Genomic DNA, 9,270 nt, shown 5'->3' on the forward strand with positions numbered 1-9,270 from the left:
CACATAACTTCTGCTTCTATTTCTTCAGCCAGAATAAGTCACATGGGCGTGTCTGACTTTGTTAGGAGAAAGGAAGTTTAATTGAACCATGTGCACTCAGGAGCCCCAGAATAATTTAGTCTGTAGTACTAAGGACAGCCACATATCCTTTCCTTAATCAATTTCATTAATGCCACACATGAAACAGACTTAATATTAAATGCCATCGAAAGTTGAAACCCCATCCATTTATTATTTCCAAGATGATATGAAACAGACATTCCCAGGACAGAAATAAGAAACACTAAAGAATCAATGGCAGTCCTGCTTAGAAGCAGCAATACACATCAGTGCTGACCACACCAGGGAAAAGCTGCAGGAGGCAGACCCTTTTGGTGGGGAGCAGAGAGGGAGTAGCTATTCGTGAGTTAACATGTCACTAAATCCTATATAATAAAAGGTTGATATGCAAATTGTCCCCTCCACTGGGAGTTCAACCAGGGGGCAGGGCCGGCCAGCCAACCTCTTGCATCCCCTCCCCCCAGCGCCTGGCCCAATCAGCCTGATCAGGGCAAGCTGGCCAGACCACATCTGTGCAAGAATTCCTGCACCGGGCCTCTAGTAAATAAATATGGATGCACAACCACAGAGTGCAGGTATTTAAAGCAGCTGTGAGTTAAAAAGCAGTCTGCATGTGTGCATGACATGTCATCAGAGGAGCTGTGGGGGCAGTGGCTTAGCATAAAGACAGGCAGAAAGCTGGGACTGGGAGAGTGAAGAACAGGCAGAACATGCAGCAGCTGTGGATCTGAGCTGCACAGCAGGTCTGCAACCTGATAGGGAGCGGGGTGAGGTGCACATGCAAACAAGCTTTAGAGCAAAGTTGTGAATCAGACCACCAGTCTGAGCTGCACACTGGTGGTCAGGGAAAATAGTGGGGTAAGCACCAGCTAGGAAGGTGAGAAACAGGTGGCCTCCACACTGCAGAGAGGCCAAGAAAGTGGCCTGACACTGCACCGGAAGGAAGGGGGCAGGGCGAGCTGAACAAAAGCAGAGGTGCAAAACACCAAGAGGAAACCTCAGTGTTGTGGGTAATCTACAGCCACAGCTAGGACACTTCCTGTTTGCTTCTTTCTGGTTTGGAATTAGTTCCTGGCTTAATCCGGGAACTATTGGTGGGAGAAGGTAAGCGGGCAAATCTGCCAGGAGCAGGGAGTAGTCACAGAGATATAATAGAGGATCCTGACCATTGCACATCAAAAGAACAGTGGGGTCTGTCAAGCTCACATGTTCCATGGAAAGATATGTGATGCCCTTACAGGTGCATGTGGGCCTTGTGACCCATTTTCAGTGGAGCATGAATGTGCTCGTCCAGGAGTGGTCGTGGTTGGCCCCGTGCCAGTCACATTATTTTGTTTCAGCCTTCCGTGTGGTCTGCACTCCACCCTGATAATCTGACTGCCAAGGCCAAGCAGAACAGTCTGGACGCATGGTGCACCCCAAGGCTGGCAGTGGAGCAGCAAATTATCCCCAAGACTTGGTCAGCGGAGTCATCTCCTTTCTAAGTGCTCAGGCTGTAGTTTTGTTTGTTGGTTTAATTGCTTGGCTGGGTGGTGATGGTGGTGTTATTTGGGGTTTCTTCCTTCCTTCCTCTCCTTTCTCTTAGCATGAAGATTATTTGCCTACATTGGGAGTGGGAGGGAGGAAACTAATCTGAAAAAATGAGAAGATAGAAGCGTGGGAACAGGCTTAAGGGCAGGGCTTTCTGAAAGGATGGCCAGAGTTGGCTCACTTGTTAGAAGCCATTAGGCTCTGTAATAAGAGGAGAGACTGGCACTGTGTCCTTTGCTTCTGAAGCCTAAAGAAGGAAGGACTAGGAATGTGGAGAAAACTTGAAGGGAGAGGCGGGCCAAAGGCCCTCTGTCCTCCTATTTTCTTACCACACTCTCTCCTGGGACTTCATCCATTCCTGTGGCTTTAAGTGCCATCTGTATGCTGACAGCCCCCAAATCCCTCTCTCTAGGTCAGACCCCACTACCAGGTTCCAGGTGGTATTCTAGATTCCCACTGACGTCCCCATCTGTCTGACTCACAAACAGCTGAAACGTAATTCCAAAACTTGAACAGATTCCCACGAATACATTCTCTCCTCAGACTTTCCCATCTTAGTTAATGACACTACCACAGACCAGTCTCTCAAGTGAGAAATCTAAGAGTCACACTTGCTTCCTCTTTCGCTCACTTCTCACATAGAATCCAACAGGAAGTCAAGTGGATGGAGAAATCCTCTATTCCTCCCCCAAGGCCGCTGCCCTCAGCCGCAGCCTCCTTCCAGGTTCCCTTGCTTTCTGTCTCTTCTGCCTCCTACAGCCTGTTCTTCATGCACTTTGAAGCAGGAATGACCTTGGAATTGCAATTATTTCATTTTATTCTCCCACTTCAGTGGCTTAATTTTCATCCAAACTCGCTATGGCCCTCCTCCATCCTGCAACTGATCATGTTTTTAATGCTCATCTTGTACCACTCTCCCTGCTTGTTCACAGCATCAGCTACCCTGATGTCTTCCATTCTTTAGCATACCTCCCTCAGGGAGTTTGCATATGCTGTTCTTTCTGGCAGTAACACTCTCCCTTCCTTCACCTGCTTGCATGATCATTGCCTCCCCATTCTTTTTGTCCTACCTCTTGTCACTTCCTCAGAAGGGCTTTCCCTGAATGGTCACCCTTCCCTAGTATTCTGTCTCTGCCTCTGGCTCATTTCATTCAACACCTATTTCACAATGTGTAACAGTGTTTTAATTTAGTGTTCTGTTGTTTGAGCCATTAGCACCTAGCCTAAAACTTACCTATAGGAGATACTCACTGTTTTGCTGTTATTGTTTGGTCCATATTTCTTACACCTGAATTCCACCATCATAGTTGCCTGAAAGTCACCTGGTAACTTGGGAGAGTCACTAAACAAATGTCCAGAAGTGGTGCTGACTGAAGGGATTAGCATGTCAGAGAAAACTGTCCATCACGTAAGTAGGAATATTTTCCCCAAAAATTCTTTACAGGTTTCAATGGTTTTTTTACATTAACAAGTAGGAATATTTTTCAGTGTGTGCTTTGAGATCTCACCCATCAGCCATTCACTCACCACGTGTAAGCAGGAGAAATCCACTCTGTGCTTTAGACCTTGTCCACTACACATCTGATCACTGCCTAAGGATACCCCATGGGGAGCACAGCAGGATATGCATACATGCTAGCAGTCTACTGGAAGCCTGGCAAGATCAGGGAAGAGTTCCAAGTTGTCCTGTGCTGCCGGTCCAGGGCACACTGGTACACCTGAGCCTGAGTCAGAGAAAATAGCTCTATTTCATAGTAATTAGACTTTACCAGTGTCCAGTTCCCATGCATCGCATTGCAACAGAAGACCTGCCTTCTTAGAGGGGCAACTTAGAAAAAGGAATAGGGTCCAACGTGTCACGGGAGGCTGAGGAAACATCACCCAGGGCAGTGGGAGAGTGTGTGCCAGAGTGTAAAAGTAAAACTCCATTAGGAGGAAAGGCGTACAGGAACATGAGTCAAGTAGAGATGATGGGAGCCAAACTTGGAAGGCACACAGCACTCAGCCTGGGAAGTTCCTCCTAGAGTTGCCCCCACATCCCAGGGCAAGAGACCTGCTTTTGTCTCTGCAGTGTGGTAGGGTGCCAGAAATTCCACCTGCTCGGCTCTGCTTAAGGACTGTGTGCCTGACTGGCCATAAAATCCCCTTGCAGTTTTAAGAATTTAAGGAGTTACATCAGATTGCTGGCAAGGCACTCAGACTGAAACACAGGTCAGGAGGGAAGAGACAAGATGTGACAAGACACGGTATACTGTGGCATGGCTACTTGAGCACCAGGTGTGGAGTATCTGCCCTCAGGGCCAGTAACTCAATCCTTGTCTCTACCTAATGACTCATTTAAGCATATCCCACAACTCTGTAGTGCAGTGGTTCTCAACCTTGGCTGCACATTAGAATCACCTGGGAATCTTTTTAAAATCCTGATTTCTGGGCCTCATCCTCCAGAAATTCTGTTTCTTTGTTATGGGGTGGGGCCACAACATTAGTAACAAAGAAACAGAATTTCCGGAGGATGAGGCCCAGAAATCAGGATTTTAAAACAATTCCCAAGTGATTCTAATGTGCATCCAAGGTTGAGAACCACTGCTGTAGTGGAAAGGCATAGAGAGCACATGGTTCTAGGGAGCTTTGCTGGTGAGTACCCCAGGTCTTTATGTTAATGCCCAGGAGGCTGGGACTTACAGAGAAAGAGAACCGTATTAGTTTGTCCACTTCAATTGCAGGGACAGAAAGGAAAAAATACAATTTATTCACTCAGAAAACTAAACGTTTTGTGGGTAGAAAACTTCAGGAATGACCTAGCCAGTGTGGCTCAGTTAGTTGGGTATCATCCCATGCACGGAAAGGTTGCCGATTCCATGCCCGAACTGGGGGCTCCATCCCAGTGTAGGGGCGTGCAGAAGGTAGCCAATCGATGTTTCACTCTCACATTGATGTTTTTCTCTCTCTCTGAAAATCAATAAAAAAATCTTTTAAAAAGAAAGAAAGAAGAAATGAAAGGGAGAAAGCTTCAGGCATGAATGAATTTAGTAGCTCAAACCTCCTCATTAAAAACCAACCCCGCTTTCTCTCCTTTGGGTCTGGTTTCATTCTCAGGCTGATTCCATGTCCTGGCTCACTTTCTTTCTAAGAGGAAAAATAGCTTTTAATTCTCAGTAATTCTAACAAATAGCTTAGGATTGGCTCTGTTTGAGCCAACTTAGTCATGTGCCTGTCTGCAAGGCAATCACTGTGACTGGGAGCATGGACGGCACTGGTTGGCCAAGGCCTGTAAGAAATTCAGCTCCACCTGAATCACATGAACTAAGGAGATGAGGAGAGTAATTTCCCAAAGAAAAAGAAAAATATTGCTAACCATAGGACAAAGAAGGAATGGAGGCTAGAACAGCAGACAAAAGATCATATTGGGCCTGAGATAAACCAAGATGGATGAGGACATGGAGCCAAAATAGAAGTATAATCAGGAGAGTTGTGGTGCTGAACTGAGTGACTTGGAATATGAATTAAATGAAAGGAGCAAGAAGAGGACCTGGTAGAGTAAGCAGAAGAATCAGGAAGTGGGCCTGGCTGGCGTGGCTCAGTGGTTGAGCGTGGACCTATGATCTAGGAGGTCAGAGTTCAATTCCCCATCAGAGCACATGCCTGCCTGGGTTGTAGGCTTGATCCCCAGTGTGGGGTGTGCAGGAGACAACCGATCAATGATTCTCTCTCATCTTTGATGTTTCTATCTTTCAATCCCTCTCCCTTCCTCTCTGAAATCAATAAAAAAAATTTAAAATATTTTTTTTAAGAATCGAGAAATGGTATTATTAAGGGCATGGATCTATGAGCAAACAGAGTCTGAGGCAACACTGAATCACTGATGCTTCTTCATTGGGAGGTACAATCCCAGGGCAGCAAAAGTGAGGGAGGGAGGAAGGGAGACTGGAAGCAGACAAGACAGTGCCACTCCTTCATGAAGAGACAAGAGGGCCTCTTCTGTCAAGCGGCTGTCTCCTTTCTGCTGTCCTGAAACACACACCTCAGAACAGACCACTGCCCAGAGGGACAGAGAGGACATTTTTCTGCCATCGCCACTTAGCAAAGTGTGCCCCCAGAGTTGGTGCTCCCGAACGTCTGTGATGTTGCCCGGCCCGCTCAGTGTGTGAAGCCAGATTTATCTAACCTGTGACACGGTGTCTTATGCAAGTAACATGAGGAAGTAGTGGGAGGTGCCAAAATCTGGGCATTGGCCTCAAGCAGAACAGTATAGAACTGAGTAGAACTCAGGCAGGCAGCTGATTGCTGCAGAAACAGCTAAGGAGAAAACGGCAGAAGTCCTAGGAGCTGGGTGAGGCCAAGAGAATCTGCGGTGGCATACAAAGTGCATTCAGTTCAGGGTTCATGTTTTCAATTAGGATTTTTTTAACAATTGCTAACTAGCCCCTTGGCACATTATAGGCCCTCAATCAATGTGGAAAGTGATAAGTGAATATGTGCAAGGCATTGTTAGGTGCTTGGGATACACTAGCAAGGAAAGCATAGATTTCAGGCAGATAAAGTCACCACCAAAGGTCAGGGATCAGTTAGTTCATTCTGGGGGAGCTCAGCTATGCTGAGGGCGGGCTGGACTTTTCAAAGACACCATTCTAACCTGGGTTCCCTACTGTGATCACTGAAACATTTCCATATGAAATTTTAGGTATTGCCTGAGGAGCACTGTAGTGTGTGTGTGTGTGTGTGTGTGTGTGTGTGTGTACTATGAGGTTTGACACTAAAAAACTTTTCTGAGGAGAGACTGCCCCTCCCTGAGGTAGCCAATTCTTGGAGAGAGCAAAGGGCCCAGCCAGGAACATGCCCTGGACATGCAGACTGACCCAGCCAGAGCCAGACCTCACGGCTGCCTGTGCACCCCAGGAGACAGTACAGTAGTCCTGGGATTTCCTCATCCCAGAGCCAGGTAACTAGGGACCATTCCTATGGCCCCAAACCCTATACAAGTACTAAACTAGCCAGTCCTGACTTACATGTCCTGCTCTGCCTTGCCCTTCCCCAGGAGATCCCAACAAAGCTTCTGGCCTAAACCTTCCCCTGGCCTCTGTTTTCTGCCTCCTGACCACCCCGATGCTTTGCCATGTGTCCCTTCAGGGTGTGCATGCCTCTAGGACCTGTGAGTATAATAAACTTTGTTTTGTGGGGGTTTTTTTGAGCCTTTCCTATATCTCCTCTCATGGCTGCCCCTGACTGACCATCTGAGAAAAGGATACAAAGCAAACACCAAACTATGTGCAAGGCATTATATAATACATATATATATATATATATATATATATATATATATATATGTGTGTGTGTGTGTGTGTGTGTGTGTATGTTATATCTATATCTGTGGATAAGTATCTATGATATGTTGTATTTATCCATACATAAACTATATATAGATCTGTCACAGCAAACAGCATATCACTCATAATTTTTGAAGATATCATTATTAAAATATTTAACTACAACTAGTCGTTCCTAAAATAATAATTATAACTAAAATCATAGCAGTTTCATGTCCCAAGCCCTGTTCTGAGTGTTTTGCCAGTGTTACCTTACTTAATTCTCACAATTCTATGAGCTAGTGCATAGCCCACCAAGAGCTCTTCTTAGGCTCAACCAAATGCTCACACTCACCGCGTGGCTATGGGCCAGCAGCCTGGTCCAGAGGCTCTCGGAGAGGAACCACAGCTCACCAGCAGGGCAGCTTCAGACACTTCTCTTCCGTAGCAGCTCAGGGGCAGGAAACAGGACCCACAAGCGCAGTATCCACCTGGCTTAAAGCCTCATTCTCCACCACAGCCAATACCTTCTGTAGGACTTTTTTCTTTTAATTGATAGATGTGATATTTTAAGGCAGTTTTAGTTTCAAAAAAATTAAGTAAAAAGTACAGAGAGTTCCCATATACCCTCTCAGCCCTGCATACATACCAGTTTCCCTTATTATTCACATTTTGTGTTGGTGTTGTACATTTGTTGCACTTGATAAATGAATGTTGATACATTATTAACTGATGTCCTTAGCTTACATTGGGTTTCCACTCTTGATGTTGTCCATTCTATGGTTTTTGACAAATGTATAATGTCAATACCCACCATTATTGTATCATACAGAATAGTTTCACTTACTAAAAAGTCACATCAACACCACCTATTTATCCTCCTTCCCCCTCCCAAACTCCTGGCAACCACGGACCTTTTTGCTGTCTCCATAGTTTTCCTTTTACAGAATGTCATATAGTCACAGTGATACAGCATGTCACCTTTTCAGACTGACTTTTTTCACTTAGTAATCTGAAATGTTGGCATAAGTGGAGCTGTTTTTTAGAATGGAGTCAGGCAGCCATTCCAGAGGAAATGCATTGCATGTCTTCCTCCTTGAACCTTTGGGATGTTGGAACTGGGCAAAGTAACCTTCGGACTAGGTCAGAGCAGTACTGTCTCCCAAACAACTGTTTGTAAAGCTAAGAGGAAAGCATACCTCCTAACTATAGGACTGAAAATTAAGGACATTCTTTGGAATTAGCACCATCACATATGGCTGAAGAATCACTCAGTTTATTAGCACCAATAGAAATTCCTTCCTTCTATTCATGTACTTATTGCCCTTCCCTTTCTCGTAAAAACCCTTTGCCTTCACCTCATAAAAGGAACATTATTTGGGTTCCTGCCTGAATCAGTGCTTCCCAAATAGCTACTCTTTGTAATCTCAAGTAAACTTGTTGCTTCTCAATTCAGCCTTTTATTTTTAGGTTACACAGCAATATGCTTTAATATCCCTCCATGTCTCTTCCTGGTTTGATAGCTCATTTCTCTTTATTGTTGAATAATACTATATATTCCATAGGATAATATATCACAGTTTGTTTATCCATTCACCTATTGAAGGACATCTTGGTTACTTCCAAGTTCTGGCAGTTATGAATAAAGCTGCTATAAACATTCATGTTTTGTGTGTGTAGACATAAGTTTTCAACTCATTTGGGTACATACCAAGGAGCACAATTGCTGGATCGTATGTTAATATCTCCTGTAAGATTTTTATAGTTGTAGCTACAGGGATCCTGAAAGGTAGAAGCCTGTTGTGAGGGTCACCATATCGGGGAAGCCCAAAGCATGCGTCCCGATCGGGTATACATAGTCCTTTCCTAATTCCACCCAGTCCAGGTTCAGTTTACCACTCAGGATTCATTTTGACCATAAACAACAATGTCTAGTAACAGAGGTGATATTTCTACTTTTCCCAAGTTACCAGGAGAACAAAGCTGGGTAGTCAACCAGTGTTTACACATCACAGAAGAATAGTGGGTTTTGATAAACCCTTTGCTCACAGATAGGTACTTTCATTTATCTCATTTTCCAAATGAAGAAACTGAGGCACGGAGGGTCAAGTAACTTACGCCAGATCACGTACCGAGAAAAAGTAGAGCCAAGACTCAAACACAGAATCCAGCTCCAGAGTCTGTGTGTGTAAATGCTACCTTATATGCCTCAAACATTATTTGTTTTTCCTATAAATGGAGGTATTATTTATGTAAATAGGTCCTGAGTTAATATTTCTAGAATATTGGTTATAAGCCTGTGACCACTAAACTTGCTGTAATGCTGATTTTATCTAAGAGCCTCTCTATTTCTGTGCTTTGGGGGAAATTTTTCAAA

This window comes from Myotis yumanensis, unplaced genomic scaffold, assembly GCF_028538775.1.
Source record: "Myotis yumanensis isolate MYYU_CA2020_CCGP unplaced genomic scaffold, mMyoYum1.0.hap1 SCAF_15, whole genome shotgun sequence".
Classification (NCBI taxonomy): domain Eukaryota; kingdom Metazoa; phylum Chordata; class Mammalia; order Chiroptera; family Vespertilionidae; genus Myotis; species Myotis yumanensis.